Source organism: Cupressus sempervirens, chromosome 8 (genome assembly GCF_028749045.1).
Source record: "Cupressus sempervirens isolate cs-2001-9-10 chromosome 8, ASM2874904v1, whole genome shotgun sequence".
Taxonomy (NCBI): Eukaryota; Viridiplantae; Streptophyta; class Pinopsida; order Cupressales; family Cupressaceae; genus Cupressus; species Cupressus sempervirens.
The window spans coordinates 405,350,352-405,372,441 of NC_143125.1; positions in this window are offsets into that span (position 1 = coordinate 405,350,352).

Sequence of the window (22,090 nt, forward strand, 5' to 3'; positions counted from 1 at the left end):
ATTATGATAAATACAGGTACTTCAAACATACAATCACTCTTCACCACCACATAGCTCAGAACATCATTGATAGAAATGTCTACCACTTCATCTACTGAGCTACAGCCTCCCTCTTCTTCAGCTCCTAAGTTGCAGTCATCAGTAATGGATATAGTGGCTTCTACAATTTTGAACTCATCAGCAATAAGTACTTCAATTTTGAATACTAAAATTTTATCTACTTTAGTTTTGGATTCAGCAAGAATTCTTGTTAGTATTCCATTAGTTAGTACTATATCAATCTTCACAGCAAGTCCTAGTATATCCACAATTGTCTTCATCCCAGATACAAAGGCATTAAGTACAAGGATAGTTGAACCTAAGGCTCAATCAAGTACAAGATTTTTGAGTAGCGGTAAAGAAATAGAAGAGGATATAGACCTAGATGAGGAAATAGAAATTCCCAAATGGTACTTTGATAATCTCACTGTGGATCAAATGCATATAGTTGGTCAACTCCTCCAAAAGAAGGCAAAGCAGAAGAAATTGAGAGAAGAAAGAGATAGGAATATAAAATTATTAATGATGCCAAGAACATTTTGTCTGAGGTAATAGGTATTAAGATAGGTTCCTCTCAACCTATTTTATTGCAATTAGAAGAGGTAGTAGAAAAGTTTAATGAGGACACTAGTGGTCAAGATAAGTTAATTGAGAAAGTAGAAAATAAATTGGATAGTAAAGTGCTTGAGCACATTGCTTAGCAAATTGTCATGCAACAAGTTGAGCTTTCATCAATTTTGACCAATATTGAAACCTCTTGCACCAATGTGACATCACTTTTTGTGAATTTATGTGATGTTACTGAGTTCACAAAGGAGATAAAGAGAAAACTAACAAAGATTGATGAAGATCTGAAAGCCAATGCACAACAATTGCAACTTGACTCTAGTTCAAGCTCTGCACATCATATGAAGATCAGATTTCTGTCAAACATGTAGGTAGAGTTGTTGAGAGAAGAAGCAAGGATCTAGTCTACATTGATAGATATTCAAAATATGATCCTTCTTATCATGGATACAATGTAGAAACACATTGTTTACTCAAAAACCTTGATCCATGACAATAACTTCTCTATTGCAGATCACATGATAGAACTCTCTGCAAAAGTTCAAATTGCTCTCCATACATGCAAGATTTTACAAGAAAATTGGGATAAAACTCTAACACTCATTCTTAAGGTACATTCTAAGTTTCCATCTCATTTTGGTGTCTCTATTTAAATAAGCTTTGAATAAATCTTTGGCATTATTGTCAAAAAGGGGGAGAGACTATGTATAGTGAGACATTATGTATATTGTATGGGGGAGAATCATGCAAAGGAAGAAAATGTATATCACAGAAGAGAATTTTGTAGATATGTTGTATAGTATAAGTATATACTTACAAAGACAATTTTTGAAAAATCTCAAAATAGTATACCCTTCCAAGCCAGTATCACATGGTGATGTATATAAGTTGTGGCTAATAAGTGTTTTTGTCACTAATGCCAAAGTGGGAGATTGTTGACATATCAGTCAAGTTTGTTATTAGTGACAACACTTATTTAGATTTTGTATGGCTATTGAGCTCATTGAACAATGTATAGTGTTTTCCATGTAATTCAGTAGCCACTGAGCTCTACAATTGCTATCGAGTCTTTTGAGCTAATTCCAATGGCCACCAAGCATTTCAGTGGTTACCAAGGGAATTTAGTTAGTGTGAAGTCTAGCAGTTCAACCTGAGCACTCCAGAGCTTTGCAGTTTCTACCAAGCTAGTAGTTCATGTGATGCAAAGCTAGTGTTAACTGACCCATATGCAAAGTTAGTGTTTATTGAGTGAAGTCATGGTAAACTAGTAATTCAGTTTGTGCCAAGTGACATAGTATTTACCGAGTCACAATGTAAACCAAGTTCAAGACTACTTTGAGGTGATTAGTATGGACCGAGCTTCTACTTCTACTAAATGCATTATGATGCCAAGTAATGACAATGGATGTTGAGTATTAGAACTTCACCAAGTTAGTCTTCAGAACTCGAGTGTCTTCATATGGGCCGACTTTGTAATTTTGTAAATTGGATTGGTATATATGTAATGTATTGTATAATATCCAATGTGTGTGTGAATATGTAATTCATGAATATAAGCAAGTAAGAATGTGAATGAGATCAAGTAGCAGATAAAGTATATATTGAAGGCCATATTAGAAAGGGAGTAGCAGAGACATACCCATCACAAAAGGTGATCAGTACAATCAAGGAATCTCTAGAAGCAAATCAATTGTAAGTTAGAGATGTATTATTTCATTATAATAGGTGAATCAATCTAAATCATTTAACAAGGTAGACTTAACAATCTTTCTTAAATATCTTAACAAAGTGCATACTTTATTGTGTGTTTGTAAAAACCTCTAACAAGGTGGACCTGGCAGTCCTAATTTGCTCCTAACAAGGTAGATCATCAGGAGTGATCATTGTAAGCCTTAACAGGCTAACTTTTTGCTGGAGTATTGAAGTTTTGTGGGTATCATCCCCACCCCAGTTTTACTTTCTATTTGGAAGGTTTCTAGGTCACCAAATTATTGCGTTCAAGTGTTATGAATTTTTTATGTTTTCAATTTCTCATGCATGCAATTAGAACAATAAATGATAATTGGTATATTGCAATAAAGTTTTGAATTTGATAAAGTTTTAGAAGTTACTGATTCACCCCTCCCCTCTCAATAACTTAGCATAGTCTTGAATATTTGCAATAGATGACAAGTTGAGAATCTCCATAGATATGCAACTCTTTTATTATCCATTCTAGAGCTATCTTGATTCCATTAAGCAGAGCTTCATATTCAGTGATATTATTTGTGCATGGAAACAATAGTTTGTAGGACTTTGGGATAGTGTATCCATGAGGTGTGACAAACATAAATGCAACCCCAACACCATTTTGAGTATGTGACCCATCAAAGAAAATCTTCCAAGTTTTGTCTATAAGTACATTATTAGGAACACTATCTGTGATGGGAAATTTAGCCAGCTAATCACTAATAGTTTTTCCTTAATTGGCCTTACACCCAACATATTGAATGTCAAATTTGGAAAGAATCATCATCCATTTTTCCAATCTACTCATAAGTATGAGAGATACTTTAGAGGATCAATTTTGGCAACTAGTTGTGTGGTATGAGCAAGCATGTGGTGGCAAAGTTCTTCTGATGCAAACACTATAGTGAGACAATATTTCTCAATATTTTTATAGTTAAGATCATAAGCTACCAACATGTGGCTGATATAGTTTATGGCCCTTTCTTTCCCAGTTTCATCATGTTGTGTTAACAGATTTCCTAGGGAATTTTTCATAGCTAAAATATATAGGATTAATGATTTCCCTTGAATTGAAGGCATGAGAATACGTGGCTTGGATAAGTACTATTTTATTTGTGCCACTCTTTTCTCATATGCTTCATTCTATATGCATGTTGATTCTTTGTGTAGATTCTTGTTAAATTGTTTTGACCAATTAGCTAATTGAGAGATGAACCTCCTAATAGACTGAAGGTATCCTTGTGGACTCCTTAGTTGGCTAATATTTCTAGGAGGTGTCATCTCCATAAATGCTTGTACCTTTTCTAGATCAACCTCTATTCCTTTAGCTGAGATGATGAACCCCAATATTTTTCCAGATGTAACACCAAAAAAACATTTCTTTGGATTAAGCCTAAGTTGAAATTATTCCATACAGTCTAGTATTAGACTTAGGTTAGACAAGTGAGTTATTCTTTGTTTAGATTTTGCTAAGGTATGATCAACATAATCTTTTATGTTTTTGTGCATCATAACATCAAATATTATGGTCATAACCCTTTGATATGTAGCTCCTATGTTTTTAAGGCTAAAAGGCATGACATTCTAGCTAAAGGTTCCCCATGCACATCTAAAAGCTATTTTTTCTTGACCTTCGAGAGCTATTTTGATCTGATTATAGCCTAAAACTCCATCTATGAGGGAATATATTTCATAACCTATTTTCATGTCTATTATCATGTCTATTTTTGGTAGCAAAAAATTATCCTTTGGGCATGCTTTATTTAAGTACCTAAAATTAGTGCATACACAGATGCATTTGTCATGTTTTGAAACAAGGACAATATTTGAGATCCATTTGGCACAATCAATAGCTCTAATGAATTTGGTGCTTAGGAGTTTTTCTAACTCAACTTTCACAAGTAGGGCCACATGTGGATACATCTTTCTCAATTTTTGTTTAGTAGGTTTGATTCCAAGAGCTATAGAGAGATGGTGCATAATAAGATCTATATCAAGTCTAGGCATGTTAGCATAAATCCATGCAAACTTGATCTTCTTTTCCTAAAATATTTGAGTAAACTATTATTTTTCTTCTGCTACTAAGTATTGAGCCACATGTATGATTTACAAGATTCTACGGTACCAAGATTGATTGGTTGTGTTGATTCTATCAAAATCAATGATCTATCCTAGATATAACTTGGAAGACTACCCAATACCTCATCCTCATGCACCTTAAAGATTTTTTTACCATTTCATATGTATTTTTTTTTTCTTTTTTTAGTTTAGATACCACCACAACGTGGTTTTTTCCATCTAAAGGCTTATTTTTCATTTTTCTCTTTAGTTTGTGACTAAGGTATTGGATGTTTGTTTCGATCATGTTGACTATTATTTTTTTGGTAGAAGAAACCATGGGTCCAATGGCATTGAGGTATCATGAAATCTCATAATCATTTTGGAATAAGGGTAGCTTTGGTCTTTGATTTTGACTAGACCAATCTATGAGATCTGGGTGCATGAGGGAAAGAAAGGTGGAAGCTTCAAGATTTTTGATATAGGAGGAGTCGTCTCTGGTGACAAGAGAGCTCAAACTTATAGAGAAATCTCCAAAGGAGTCCAAATTAGGAGGAGACCTAGAGACATCAGTGTGGTCTACTAAGGCAAGTTGTGAATCCAACTCATTTGACCCTACATGAGACTCATCAACTATGTTCAATTGGGTAACATAGGCATGTATCACATCCACATCTAGTTCATAAGAAGTATCAGAAAGGGACTCCCCCTCATATTCATGAGAGTCTATACTTTGAGCATGATCCACAAGTCGAGCTATGTTTCTTCTAATTCTCTCAGTATTAGGATCTTCACCATTTGATTCATCAAAGTCAGGTTGTCTAGATGTGGATGCTTCAGCACTATGATATAGAATAGCATTTCATCTCTTCAAAGAAGGGAGGTAGAAGGAGTGAGGTCCTCTTCATGTGTCAAAGTAGTAGCTACATGTTGAGTGTCATCTTTGAACTCACTATCAATAGGAACTTCCCTATCAAAACATGGCAAGTCATTTTCAACAGCATATCTTAAGCATGTCTGGTATCTTTACTTTTTCATCCTTCAGTGTGACTTAGGGGTTCAGCAAGAGCATTTTTATTTTATTTAAAGCTCTTTGACTTTGATAGCCTATTTTTGTCAAAAATTTGTGGCCTTTTCCATATTTCTTAGGAGAAATGGGTGTAGTTAAAATTACCTCATTATTGGCCCATTAATGGGCTTGGTAGGGCTAATCCTAATCTAAAAAGCAATAAGTTATTTTGGACACCACCAAAGGAAGGATGGGTTAAAATAAATTTTGACAAGGTTGCCAAGGGAAATCCAAGGATCTCTGGATGTGGTTTTGTAGCGAGAGATCATGAAGGAAACACTCTTGCTTTTGTGGCCAAATGATTGAGTGATTGTATGAATAATGTGGCAGAATGTGTTGTGGCAAAAGAGGCTCTAGTATTAGGGGTTAAATTGGGTATTCAAAGAGTCCATCTTGAAGGGAACTCGAAGATAATCACTAAAGGAATAAAGAAGGAGAAGTTGGAAGCATGGCATCTTGACAAATACATTCAGCAAATTAGATGCCTATTGATGGAGTTTGAAGATTTTAAGGTTTCCCATGTTTACCAAGAAGAAAATAGGGTGGTGGACACACTGGCCAATATGGGCATGAATGCAGCTTTGAGGATCTAGAATGAAATACATGAAGACCTTAGACTTCTTGAATTAGATTAAAGAGAGCAAGTTGCAATGAAGAGGCCAAAAAAGTGTTCTTGTTGATCATTTAGGGAATACAACTTTCATCATGATTCCATCCCCCTGATGGCATTCATGAGATTACAATCTCTAGCATGTGTCAGAGTATGAAATAATTTATTGGCACCCCAATGTGAACTTGCTTCTAGATTGTTCGAAGCAAGTGAATTTAAGGAGGAAAGATAGGGAAATCAAAAAGTTTTAAACAATGAAGATAGAAATGGAGGCAAATTTTATGTTGGGATTAGAGAACTAGACTCAAACTTACAAAGGAAATATTATAGTCTAGCATTTGAAGAATATTTTCATGTTTGATGATCAAAAATTTTTGGAGGGCATATAGTAGATGTACAGAGTGAAGTACCTAGACTCTTACTAGAAGCAATGCTCTAATCTAAACATGTCTTCACTTTTTATGGCACTGGCACTGGTAGTGGGCAAATCCAAAGAGGAAGTATGTAGGGTTGCAGTAGCTTTTGTCAATCCAAAATGGCTACAAGGGGTAGAAGATATTGTCTAACACATTGTTTTGGGTGTGGGCTTAAAGATGGGACAAGAGCCATGGAGATTGATTAGAGGTGAGGAGACTTCTATACAACCCCTAGCTATCTAGTCCTCGGCAAGCCCAAAAGGGGTGCATGTCCCACAGGTAGAGAAAGAATGGAGGAAGATATCAGACTTCTTAAAGGCAAGGATTTGGGTGTCGACTGATGATAGATGTGGATTCAAGAAGAAAACATCGCACAAGAGTGTGTTAGCTCTAGGACAACCCCTACAACATCTAATTATGAGGAAGACTCAGAAGGAAGGGGGAGAATCCATGGTAAAAGGCATGTGGGTGGATGTTTCCTTGATAGAAGAGGTGGTAGCCAGTAGTAACAAGCATCACCAAGATGCCATTCTGCATGGGAAACCAAGGCTGAGGTTTGTGTAGGATGATTGATCCACTCCAACCTTCACATGGGAGGAGGTAGCTCATTAGTTCAAAGATTAGCCATACATCGTTGGTGGAGGTGGACAATGTTAGCTCATTGGGAGCATAAATGTTTCCTTTTTGGTGGTTATGTGGGTTTTGGAAGTTAGTGTTTATGGTAGGGTATTAATGCTTAGTTTTTGTTTAAATGTATATGTATGGTCTTGGAGTTGGGTAGATAAAATTTTTGTAAGTACTTTAGCCAAACTTTACATATGGCAATACTTGTAATTCCTCTTTTTAATATTAATACAAAATCAAAATGCTACCCATCAAAAAAAAAACCTCATTATTATCTTCTTCCTCTCCATAAATCAAATCTTTAACAGCTTGGTATTCTTTTTTGACTTCTAGAGAAATTGAGAATTGAACAAACGTGCCAAAAAATAATCATGGTAGAAGAAGAAGGATTTATTTTCTCAAAAGGTTTCCCATAGGACGTAGAGAAACTAGTAGTGCTACAATGGAGTCTAAAGTCTACTCCCCCATCCCAATGAATATCATTTTTAGCTTTTTTTTACACTCTACAAGAGATGGTCTAATATCAATAGAGGGTTTATTATGAGGTACTAATGACTCAATAGTTGTAAGCATGTTAATAGACATGGAATTGTCTCCTAGGATTATTTATGTACCATTGAATGGGAATTTGATAGATTGGTGATATGTAGTTGGTACATCTTGCATCTCATGGATCCATGGTCTACCTAGAAAAATATTATATGCAAGTGGGATATCTAGCACTTGAAAGACCACATCCTTCTCAAAAGGACCCATGTAGATAGGAAGGATGATTAAACCTGATGGTCTGATTTTCCATAATGCAAAAAAAATTCTTTAAAATATGTATGAAAATAAGATAGATTTATTTGTCTCTTTCAAATTAGGGTTTGGTCTTTTAAAATTTTGTTAACCCTAGGAAAAACCCTAGAAAAACCAAATGTGTGCCCTAAGTAGACCTTTTAGGTCGTATGCCTTTACTTTGAAAATTGAGTGGGAGAATCATTTTGAAAAAGGTATATACTTTTGGGAAGTTTTTCTTTAATTTCCATTTTTGGCTTTATTTTTCTTGAAATTGTTTCCTAACATCAGATCTACGGTGGTCGTCATATGGCTACCAACAATTGTAAGGTTTTTATCCTTCATGACATGGCAACCATTACAAAATAGAAACACAGTGAAACCTGATTCTAAAAGATGGGAGCCAATATTTGAACTACTTTTTGTGAATTTTGGTGGTATGATGGGATGTTAGAAAAGTCAAGCATCATAAAAAGTACTGGTTGGAGCATGTTCTATTTTATGACGTAATTTTTTAGAAAAACATGAGAAGTTTCCATATTGCCACTAGAAAAACCAAGAGTTATGTTGATAATGACATGGCGACCTCCCGCAAAAGGAGAACATGGCAGACCAAAAGTGAAAATGGTGCCAAAAAATTTGCCTGTCAATTACTAAACCATGTCAACTCAATGAACTGATAGATGCATCAAAGATGCAATAAATAAAGTATTATAACAAAAACATGTGTTATTTCATGGCATCAGGATTTTTGAAGAATTATGGTGGTCACTATATCTTAACGGGAATGTGTATAGTTTTTGTCAATAATGACATAGGGCCTTCTTGTTAAGACAAAACATAGTGGAACCCAAAGAAAAATCAATGCCAAAAAGTTAATCAATATAAATGTCTTGCCAGCATGTCAAAGAGATATTGTTTCATATGCTATGTGGATTTGCACTTAGAGGAATGACACATGACTAGTTGGAGCCATCAAATTGAAAATGCATCGACGGTGTGTGTCAAGTCACTATAAGAAGTTGTTTGAACTTTAGTGGTAGCGAGGTGGTGACCAAAGGTAAAACATAAGGACTCAGCATAGTTTGAGTAAAGTCATCATAGAATCCTCATCATCTGATCAGAAGTGTGTCAACAATGGTCGCTATGTCACATGTAGAAATTGTTCGATGTTTATGCATAGCGACATAGCGAAAGTGTGACACATGTCCACAAGTGCTAGTAGGTCCAGATCAAGTTGCTAATAGTAGAGAGAAAGGCTTAAATGGAGAAATTTTATTGGGTTGATTGCCAACTTGGCAAGTGGAAAGTGAGTCATCCACAATTTTGTTCCTAGATCATCAAACTTTTTGTAATCAATGGTATATTTTAAAAATAGAAGGTGATGCCACCCTATTTTTCCTTACAATTCATTTATGAAGATTGAAGGCTCCCCATGCAAACCCGAAATAGAGTATATTGCAAAGATTTTACCATTTCTTCTCTATGCAAACAAATTTTAGACTTTCAAAGAGCTCAAAGCCACTAAAGAATTGTGTCTTATGTGATTAGACTGCAAAAGAATTTTTAGTATTCATAGTGTGTTGTAGAATTATAGTGAAAGAGTAGCGAAGAGCCAAGTAAGCTTCTCAATTCACCTCATATATCAAATTTTTCTAGTATTCTATAAATTCTATCCATCATGCCTCCAAAGAAATTACTCTCGAGACAAGTAGACTATGCTACCAAAAACATACATGATGACCTTCTTGAATTATTGCTTGAGTCTATAAATGAGTCTACACAGATGAAAAGTTAATTTCTATAAACCCTAGGCTCAATATTGTAGATGGTTTATATGAAAGAGGGAATTGGATTAAGGATGCCACTACTACCAAATTAGGGCTTTTTATTTTTAAGAAGTGGTTTTTCGGGAGAAATTTGTTTGCTCCCCATGGAAACATTTGGGATTTCGATTTAGGAAAACTAGTAATCCCTGGTGTATTCTTGGATGTTGACCTACTCATGGCTATTGCCCAAAACTATGACCTTGCAACCAAAGTAGTAAGAAGATTAGATGTGGAGTGTTAGATGAGTATAGGTGTTGAAGAAATTTGAAAGGTCTTTGGTTTAGAACCTTTTTCAGATTACCATATACCCATTGACCTTCCAGGACTAGAAAAGGAATACTTATCAAAGAAGGATAAGGCCAAGAAAGGTGCAATAAGGGCTCATTTGGCCTTGTTGGTGTAAATAATTATTTACTATTTACACTTTACTTAAGTTTACTTAGGTTAATGCATTATTTTATTATATTGCATTATTTTATTATTTACTTGGTGAGACACTTGGGAGTTTGCATACTGTTATGAGTTGTCATGTTGACAACACTGGAATAAGAAACTCTAATTTAACAGATGGTATCTACAACATTGGAGTTTGCATAATTAACTAAGTTTTCATGTAGACAGCATAGTTATTTGCACTCCTAATTTAGCGCATGGTGTCTACAACATTATTTTGTGTGCTACACCTTTATAGGCTTATCCTTATCATTACACTTACTCCTGTGCTTAATGGAGGATAACCCATAGTTGGTGGACATGTGCCTGGTTGTATGACTTATCATGTTGTTGATTCCTATGCATTCTAGAAGCATTCCAGAGGCCTTTATATACAAGCCCTCCTAGTGTACTTTCATACATATTGAATTAATATTATATCATCATTCTAATCATACTCTCTTTGGTCTACTATTGTTATTGTGCTTGAGTTCCTTGGTCTTGGGTAATTTTTCCCTAAGAAAAATTCTTACATGGTATCAAAGCTTAGGGAGATTCTCTTCATATAGTCATTCGAGACCATTCTTGCTTTAGCACCTCAACCCAAATTTGAAGAATCCACAAATATTGGGAGCATCTAGAGCCAAAGCAGACCTCACCATTGCGTCCAGAATGTCGATTCTTTGAATTGATTATTAATTCACCTATGTTGAGCCATAGTCAAAATTGAGGCATTTTTTGCAAACTACAACCCAAAGGCCTGATTTGCAAAATTGGTATGATCATTTCAGATTTGTACATTTTTTTATCTGCATCTTCTTTTTTTTTGGATCTGCATTATTTTTCCAAAAAAAATTGGCTATTAGGCCAGTAGGAGAGATTGTTGTAGGTGAAGATTGAAGCTTATTGGTGCAAATTAGATATTTGTATCACATTTAGAAGGTCAAAAAACTCACAAATCAGATTTTATTTCATCCAAATTGAACATCTGAGCCAAAATCTAGTGGCAATTCAGGAAAAATAATTACAGTAGCAATTTTCAAACAATGATATCTCCCTCATACGGACCCCTTTTTATGAGCAATTTTTTTTGTTTTGGGGTAGAATTTTGTGATCTATACATTGGTGTAGGTGGTTTGAGATCTCTATTCCTAATTTTTTTGCAAATTGCAAAACCCAATTTTTGACACTTCAAATGCTTAGTATAGGCTCATCTAGACTCCAAATCAGGTTCTATTTTTTTTTAAGTGCATTTTTTCGTCTACTTTCTAGATGTGCAATTAGATTATAGGTTCTGTGGACAGAAATGTCGCTTTTATAAATAGGCCCTAAATTGGCATGTGGCTATCACACTAAGTGCCCAAATTATACATTAGGGGGGATAATTACTTATTTCTTCATTTTGGGGGGTACATTTATTGATCTCATGGTGTCTTGTCACATATGTCAATCTAGTTTAAGACCAAAGTTGACACCAAGGAACTATCAAAAATGGAGTGTATTGATGCTTGATCATCTAAGAGAGCATCGGGATGTGATTCCTTATCTCTGCTCAAAGATACCACCACCTAATTGAAATTGAGTAGATTATCTGCATCATCTTATTCACTTTATGTATCAAAGTATGAGTAAGGAATCTTTTGCTCCTCTTCTTATGGCTAGTTTTCCTAATGATGTTTGGATGACTCTTTGGGAAGCATATGGAGGTCCACAAATTTCTCCATTTCTAGAGGGAATTCTATCTTTAGCAGCTTCAGTATTGGTTCCTCCAACTCCAAATGAGATCACACCTCTTGATGCTCCTTTTGATACTACTGATCTAGTTTTGACTACAGATGCCTCTAATTCAGTGTAGTAGGACACACTATGTCTTCCTACTTCAACTTCATGGGATGACTTCCTTCCAAACATTTTAGGTCTATTCTCAAAGCCTTACATTGAAGATGTGGGATACATCATCAATGATATTTTTCTTCTCTATGTTGATGTAAATACTTCATCCATTGCCATAGTGATAGATCCAGCATAGTAGGGTACACCTTGTCTTCCAGCTCCAGCATTAGTGGATGACTTCTTGATAGACATTTTAGGTTTCTTCATGGAGTCACACACAGTATATTTGGGTGACATCATTGATGATATACATCTTCTCTTTGATAGAGAATATTCTTATTTAGTTGTTGCGAGGGTTCACTCTGACCCTCATGTCCATTCTCTACATGATCGATCTTTATAGGTTTATGTGATTGTGGATACTTATGTATAGCAGTTTTAGGAGGTCTCTTTATCATTCAAGGAGACAATACATTCTTTGGGATAGATTCTACATCCATCCTTGCTAGATCCAACATTGTTCTTTTCAGCAGCATTGGAAGGAGTGATAGTCACTATCGACAAAGGGACAAGTGAGAAGGTTTCAAAGGCATCATTGATCATCAGGATTCTTTCTACACATAGGGGAAGCATCTCATTGGTACCTATGATATTGTTTCTTCCAAAGGGGAGGAACATCACTCAACAGTCCTGGATTAGCTTCTACATTGGAGCGGCTATCACTGATCGGCACTCTACATTTGGGGGGGAGACTACCTTGTCTCTCTTCTTCTTCTCTCTTATGAGGAGGAACTTTTCCTCTTTTGGGATTGTGTTCTTCTCACATTTCTCTATTGTATATACTTGATGTATGTAATAATGGGGGGGGTCTTGATTACTTCATCCATCAATGCATCTAGTTTTTTCATCTCTCATTTTGGGGAGGGTTTTTCTCATGAGGTTTTCTTTCTTTCTCCACTTTATGAGAGATTTCATTACATTATGTACATGGATACCTAACATGGCCTAGTAGCCAAGACCCAATCATGCATTTCATCTTAGCTTTCATAAGCTTAAGTGCACTCCCCTAAGTTGCACTTAAGGGGGGGTGTTGGTGTAAATAAGTATTTACTATTTACACTTTACTTAAGTTTACTTAAGTTAATGCATTATTTTATATTATTACATTATTTTATTATTTATTTGGTGAGACACTTAGGATTTTGCATACTCTTATGAGTTGTCATGTTGACAATACTGGAGTAAGCAAATCTAATTCAGCACATGGTGTCTACAACACTGGAGTTTGCATAATTAACTCAATTGTCATGTAGACAACATAGTTATTTACACTCCTAATTTAGCACATGGTGTCTACAACATTATTTTGCATGCTACACCTTTTTAAGCTTATCCTCTCATCATCACACTTACGCCTATGCTTAATGGAGGATAACCCATATCTGGTGGACATGTGCTCAGTTGTATGGCTTATCATGTTGTTGATTCATATGCATTCTAGAAGCATTCTAGAGGCTTTTATATATACACACTCTTAGTTTACTTTCATACATATTGAATGAATATTATATCGTCATTCTAATCATACTCTCTTTGGTCTATTGTTGTGCTTGTGCTTGAGTTCCTTGGTCTTGGGTAATTTTTCACTAAGAAAAATTCTTATAAGCTTCAATTGGGAATCTACCATTGGTTAGAGCATCTACAAAAGAGCCTTTTAAGAAGGAATTTTTCACCTCCAGAGCCTTAGAAATATATATTACTTTTTGTAGAGTTTTTGGAAAGGATGAGCAGAGTTTTATGCCAGTCAAATTTATGTATATGATGGATCAGATTTTTTCTTTTGGTGTGGATATTATTTTTTATTTTGATTCCTATATAGAAAAATAAATCCATATAGGGGTAGTTGGAATTGTCAAGAGCAAAGTAGAAAAGACTTTTGGCCATTACTCATTGTTGATGCATATGTTTTTGTTTAAGGGGGTAACATATTTTGAAAAGGAGATGGCTTTGAATAGAGAACATGAAGGAGAGGCTCTCCCAATCTAGTTATGGAGTGCAAATATGATTGGGGATGCAGAAAAGGCAAGTTTTGTTAGGTTTGATTGATATTTTGCCTCTAAATTGAGAAGTCTCTTATTAAGGGACAATCCTAGAATCCCTAGGGCATTAATGAATTTTATCAAACCAATGGATAATCCATCTAATTTAAAATTGTCACAAAATTGGGCTGATATCATACCATACCCTATTTCAAAAAAATTTAGAGTTTATGGTTTCCAAGGGACTCCCCATGTACTACCCTACTAGGTGCCTATTAAAGTAGGGATAGCTAAGATATTGTGGCAGCTAGGAGGATTGGAGGAAACATATTTGGTTAGAAGAAATAGAGGCTCAATTTTTGCACTTGTATTGTATCCCACCATTTCATAATTACAGAAGGTGGATGGTTATTTTTGTATAAATTCATGGATCAATACAAGATGGATGTGTCTCATCCCCACTTTTGTGATTCTGAGGGATTTTTTGATATTTTTAAGTTAAGGGCTAAAGTTGGTTCCAAAAAACATGAACCTTATTTCCCTAAGGATATAATAAGGAATGAGTTCTCTTTGCAAGAGCAAGAGATCAAGAAAGAAAAATGGAGAGTTTTTTCTAGAGTTCAAGAATTTATTCATTGTTTTGATAAAGATTACAAGCCTCTAGATGATGCAAAAATAGAGGCAAACAAAATAAATAAACTCATGATTACTTTTCTTGAAATCATGGAGGTCATGAATGAAAAGAAACATTTTTTTATCAATTCTTTTCCAAAAAAAGTTAGAGAGGTCATGAGGAGATTAATATTTACTCCTATAGTAGGAACAAGGTAGTTTGTTGTCCAAAAGAGACTTGGCTATAATGTAATTTATAATAAAAGGGCCACTATGGACAAAGAAAAATAGATTGACCAGTGTTGTCCTACAAGAAAGACCTGTTGAACCCTCACCTAAAAGGTAGAAAATAATAAGGGAACAAACACCTCAAGTTGAGGAATATTCACCTACACAATCTCCATTACAAATTGGAGATGAATAGCTCACTAGGGAGCAAATGGAGTAGTTAGCATCCCAAGGGGGAGTATTCATCACTCAAGCAAAGTTACAAGAGGGAAATCTCCAAGAACCTCCAATGCCAAGCCTTGAATTGACTGTGGCAAATTATAGAGGAAGGGAATTAGACCCTATGATGGAATAGGCTTGCCATGAGTTTATCTCTAATGATGATTTTATTAAATCTAGAGCCTTCTATAAATTTTCTTGGAGAACAAACATGAGAATGTTTGAAGAAAGATGTAGCAAAAGATCATCCAGGAATGGAGGATGTAGATGCACAAAATCAGGTCAAAGAAGAAATGATGCAGGAATTTAAAAACCTGACCCCTGAAGAGGGAGACAAATGGTAAAAGAATTTGGTGTTTTTTTGCTACCCAATTGGGATATAGCAGATGCTTTGGTTTTTAATTCTATTGCAGACAAGATAAGTTTAGAGGATCAAGGGAAGAAAGAAATGAAAGGTGCCAAATTCAATGAGGACTAGGTTGCATTGGTTATTTGGCCATTAAGGAAAGTATCTAGGACTAGATCTTCCCCATATGATGATACCAGGTTGATAGGGAACCTAATTGTGAAAAGAGTTAAAGAAACCACTAGTGTAGAAGCTACACATCTAGGTGTTGGAATAGCCCACTTTACCTTAACCACAACCCTAAGAGATGAAAAAGAAAATTTGGAGTTGCAAGATAGATATGAGAAGGTTTTGGATGCATACAGTAAAGAAGTTCAAAAAAAAATTGAACTTGAAAATAAAGTGATGGGACAATCTACTAGGCCAACAATCACTTACCCTCACCCATCACTGGAGCCTTCTAAATCTACTTTTCTTTATTAAGATCCTTGATACTCCACAAAGACCAAAATTTTATACTACTAAGGAGTTTGAGGAAGAAAAAAATAAGTTGTGGGCCTTGCAAGATGAGCTAAGTTATAAATATGGAGAAAAACTTAGAAAACAAATCTTATATCTAGTAGTTAAGATTGATTGGCCAGTAGTCTATGAACAATTGGTGAACAAACTGGGTATGTGGAAGGAAATAAAAGATGGTGAGGAGGTTTTCAAACCTATCTAAAGGAAATAGGATGGAAGAGATAAGGATGTCACCCTCTTGTGCTTTTCATTTATTAGCTTATCTTGTGAGTAGATACAAATAACTTTTGATATAATTAAGGATCTATCTGATTTTGATAATAAGAGGGTGGCAGTGCAAAAAAGAATAATAATTTGTCTCTCTAAATATTTAGGTGAGAAATTTGATCTCTTTCCCTAGGCACTCAAAGAGATTGACATAATAAAGAGAAAGAAGAGTGTGGAAAAGAATTAAATGATTTATTGTGTCAAAGAATAAAGGAAGTCATTAATGAAGAAGGACATTTGTTATGGGATAGGAAAAATGAAGAATTTTTTTAAGTGCAACTATTTTATAATTCCCTCAAAGAGGAATTTGTTGAAGTAAATAAATTGGGGGATTGGGTGGTTAAGAAGAAATGAGAAATTTTGAACTTTTATTGGCCAGATGATACAGTCTTCAACAAATGGATGGATGATTTTGTCCATTCAAAGAAAATAGAAATAGAAGAAGATGATGTGGGCTAGGAAGAGAGTCACAAAAATGACACCTCAATAGAGGAAGACAAAATAGAGCAACCAATTATAGTTGCTAGCATAGAAGTCTAAACTGATGATGTGGAATTAAGGGACATAGATATAAATGTTGTTTTAATTGTGCATGATGATGGACATGGAAATCCATGAGTTGAAGTGAAGCTACATGAATCAAGGCTAGACACATCATTGGTAAATCTGATGGCTACATACTCCGAGGAGTTAGAATAGTAAAAGAGCTAATCATGGAAGTTGTAGCATTTAAAAATGTAACAGAAAATAGGCCCACTAAAAAGAATATTATGATATAAATTTTTTCTATTGCACAAAGTTTTGTTTTTATGATAGTAACAATTGTAAAAATATTTTTTCTAAAGGATAGTTGTCAATTCTCTATGCCTAAAGCTTGTTGCATCTCACCCTATATAAGTGAGATTCTAGGGCTAGAGAAAGGGTCTGAGTTATTACATAATTTTAGTTCTTGCTAAGTTTTGTTCGGTCCAATTTCTTGATGTAAACTTTATGATGTGTTTCCCTGGAAATATCTAAGAATACATCAATCCTACAGGATCTTGATGTCTTATTTTGAGTCATTATGAGTTTTTTTCCAATTTTATATGATTTTCAAAGGAAATTAATACCAAGATAAATTGTCCCCATATCTATTCTAGCTAAATTTTGTCTTCATTTTTATTACCTAGTCATTTTGAAGTTGTATGAGCAAAGCTTGTTCAATTGAATGCAATTTGATCAAGTTGTATGTCAATTCACTATTGCTTTTAATTCAATGAATTAAGTAAATGTTTCAGTGAGATTGATAGGGTTTCTTTGGTAATAGAAAGAATGTCTGTAAGAATGGTTTTTAGTGAGAATTGTTGATAGTATTGGTTGTAATGCAGTCAATTAGATCTAGAAATTAAATCGACTCTGAATCCCAATGGATGAGGCACTGATCTATTGATTCAATCTGTAGATGGAAAGATCATGAACAAGCATCAAGCTTAAATTTGAAATCAATTTTACTCTACTATTTGAAGAATTTCAATGTTAGTTAGCACTTGTGTGCATTTAATCCCTGTATTGTAGTTAGTTGTTATTGCCTAGAATTATTTGTAAATCTAAGAAGAACTATGACCTACTATAAGGGATGTGTGTTGTTGTGAAATGTCATGAAATGAATAAAATATGTATTTAATATCAGTTTTAAAATCTTTCATCCCTCAGGTGTGTTCGCCTTGGTTTTGTAGAGCCTAAAGAGTAGAAAATCTTTTTTGATTTTGTTGAAGTTGGGTTTAGGTTTGAAGAACAAGTAACTATTTATGGGAAGTAGCCGATCCTTAGGTTATTGTAATCTTTATTATCTTGATATTAAGTATTTTTTTGCTTAATAGTTGAAAAACACCAACAAATCCTTTGGAAGACCTTTCAACCTCATCATATGCTTTGATAGTGATCTTCTTTCTAGGGTCAATTGAGAATTATAACATTCCTAGTTGTTGAATCATGTTGAAGGAAACAATGTTTAAATGTGCACCATTTTCTTCAAACTTAGGTGTGTTAGATTTTAAATTCAATATGGAGAGAAAGATTATGGCCATGATTAAGAGATTTTTCATCTTCTTTAGAAAATGTAAGGTAATGAGGTGAAGAGATATGGTTAACCATATCTTAGAATCATTCAACATCAATATCTATGGGGACGTTAGCAGTATGCAAAGCTTTTTCTAGGATCTCCATGTGCAAAGGAAACAACTCTAGCAACTCAAAAATAGAGATCTGTATAGGGGTATGCTGCAATTAACTAACCATGTCGTAACTAGGTATGGCTAGTGGTGTCACCTATTTGGAAGATGAGGCATTTTTAGTATCATTTACCACTTTGAGAACAAATTTTGATTCCCCCCCTAGTGATAGTGTTTAAGGTCTCACCATGTGAAGAAGAGGAATCTACCACCTTAAGGGATACCCTAGGTCTAGTGTCTTGATAATGTTGAGAGTTACATGTTCACAAGACTACCTTGGGCTTCACATCATCAGTATCATAGTTAGGTTCCACATCAAACTTGGGGCGCATGGTGTAAATGTTTTCACCTAGGGGTTCAATCATGTTAATCACATTATCTATATTGGTATAGGCATAGCTAACCTTAGTGTCATTGCCCTTTTTTTGGCTTTGGAGGATTCTCCTTTCTCATATTCAGGTAATGGTTGCTTGAAACCTTTATGATCTATTTTTTTTACTAAACCATCTATGAAAAATTTTCCTTGATCAATGAGATCTTGGATGGTATCCTTAAGTTTGAAGTAGTTCTCTATAGTATGACCTTTTTTTCTATGATAATTACAATATTGGTCATCTCTCTACCAATAAAGTTTGATCGGTGGGTCTATTAGAAATGGATAACACTAAGGGGGGATGAATTAGTATTCTACAAGCTTTTTCCCACAACTAGATATTAGTAATTACTTTATGGAATGCACATGAAAGTAAACCAATAATTTTGAATAGTAAATAAAACCATACACAAAGAGAACTCATAACACCATATTTTACTAACTAGGGAAACCCTGGCCAATGGAAAACCCTAGTGAGGATGGTACCCACAAGATGATCCACTAAAATAAAGAATCATGTTAAGGATATTGACCCTATTAGGAGTCTATGAAGTACATATAGTGTCTCAGTCCTTATTAGAGGACTAGGCCCTATTAAAAGCCTCAACCCTGATAGGAGTTGATTCAACCCTATTAGGATTTGGTAATACAATTACAAATGTATGCAAGAAGAGCCCACTACCCTAACATGCAATTATACAATTTAGTGTCTTAAATGAAATGAGATAGGTACAATAACCTCTTTTCTACTGATTATGGTACTTTGCATATCTCTGATCTTACATCAGAATTTGCATCATAGCTCTTTCACAAGAATTTTCATGTCACATACATAGTTCGCATATACACCATATACTTCACATTCACACCCACTACTTCGCAAGTAATAATTTCTTGCTTATACCTTTTTCTTTTACAAAACTTTGTCCAGTTGGCTTGATGCTTTTACACATTTGGCTATACACAAAATTATCCCATGCTAACTTAGGGTGAACATCTAGGATGTCATCCCTAAATAATTAAGTAATTATTTTGTGACCAAAATAATTCCTTAACTTGTTATTAACTCTTTCCTATTATACTCTATTATGTTATGTTCACTGCCCTTACCAATATTTGGCATGTAACTTATTCTATATTGCCCATACTAATCTACACTCTTGACCACATCATTAGGTCACTCTATACTACTTGCCCTCAATTGCGCATATGCCAATTGTCACTATAGACTTCACAATATCAAAAATTATTTCTACACTAATATTAAAATTTTCTAGCACTTAGACAATTTTTTAACTCTAAACATAGGATCTTCAATTGTATGTTTTTTCATCAGTTTAGAGATATATGTTGCCATAAATAAGAACCCTTAACTCTACTTAGCCATGTTGCCAACAATATCCCCCTTTGGAATTGATGGAAACATGTGGGAAATTTTGGCTAAGTCCCAAAATGTCATACAAAAACTTTTCAAAATTTGGCCTTTACATAATTTCAAATTTTCAAAAAATTGTGGATCATTACACATATAACCATCTTTTCCTTACATCTCTTAATAATACTACTCCCCTTAGTATATAACTATTACTTCTTTTATACAATTTTCCTGTATACTTCTCCCCCTTTGACATCAATGATCAAGGTGTTGAAACATATTTACATGTCAAAATTGAATTATTTACCTCTTTTCTAGGTTGATAGGTGAGAAATACAATCTCCAAAACTGATTGTCAAACTCTTCATGTTCTTTGCCCATGAGTCTTTTACTCCTAAGATGTAGAGGAGAGTGCATAATCCATAGGATGCAATCTCCACCACATTCAAATATGAGTAAATGAAGTTTCCAAATGATGTCTTCACTAATAGGCATTCTTCCAACTGACACTCAATGGTGCTCAACTTCACAGTTAGATGTTCTCTCATAAGTGAGAACCTCTTTGTGATCCTTTCCTTTCTCTCTTCCAATAGACTTATCTCATCATAAGTCTTACGAAACTGTGCTTCAATTCCTTCAATCTTTATACTAGGTTGATTTATCTAATCTATTAGTGCCTTAACTTCTTTGTACTTCTTCTTAAACTCCTCATCAATGTCTTTTGTAAAAATGAAAGACATTGCACATTTTGCATACAAGGTTTTACCTTCTATTGGTGTTTTTAAACTATTAAGCAACAAAATACTTAATATCAAGATAATAAAGAATAAAATAACCTAAGGATTAGCTACTTCCCATAAATAGTTATTTGTTCTTCAAATTTGAACCTAACTTCAACAAAATCATAAAAGATTTTCTACTCTTTAGGCTCTGCAAAACCAAGACAGGTGCACCTGAGGGATGAAAGATTTTCAAACTAATATTACATACATATTTTATTCATTCCATGAAATTTCACAACAATAAACATCCCTTATAGCATATTTGGTCATAATTCTTCTTAGATTTACAAATAAGTTTGGGCAATAGCAGCTAACTAAAACACAGGGATTACATGTAAACAAGTCTTGACCAGCATTGACATTCTTCAAACAGTAAAGTAAAATTGGTTTCAAATTTAAGCTTGATGTTTGTTCATGATATTTCCATCTACAAATTGAATCAATAGATCAATGTCTTATCCATTGGGATTTAGATCCATTCAATTTTTACATTTAATTGACTGCATTACAATCAATACTATTAGCAATTCTCACTGAAAATCATTCTTACATACATCCTTCCTATTACCATGGAAACCCTATCAACCTCACCAAATAATTTACTTAATTCATTGAATTAAAAGAAATATTTAATTGACATACAACTTGATTTTGTATTCAATTGAACAAGCTTTGCTCATACAATTTCAAAATGACCAGGTAATAAAAATGGAGACAAGATTCAGGAAGAACAGATATGGGGACAATTCATTTTTGTATTAATTTCCTTTGAAAATTATATACAATTGAAACAAAACTCCAAATGACTCAAGATAAGACATCAATATCTTGCAAGATTAATTTATTCTTAAATATTTGCAAAAAAAACATCATAAAGTTTACACCAAGAAATTAGACCGAACAAACTTAGTAAAAACTAAAATTATGTTATATCTCAGACCCTTTCTCTAGCCCTAGAATCTCAATTATATAGTGTGAGATGCAACAAGCTTCAGACGTAGAGAACTGACAACTATCCTTTAGACAAAAGATTTATATAATTGTTACTATCATAAGAGACAAAAAAAATTGCAATAGAAAAACTTTACATCATAATATTCTTTTGGTGGGCCCATTTTTTTTTATACTTTCAAAT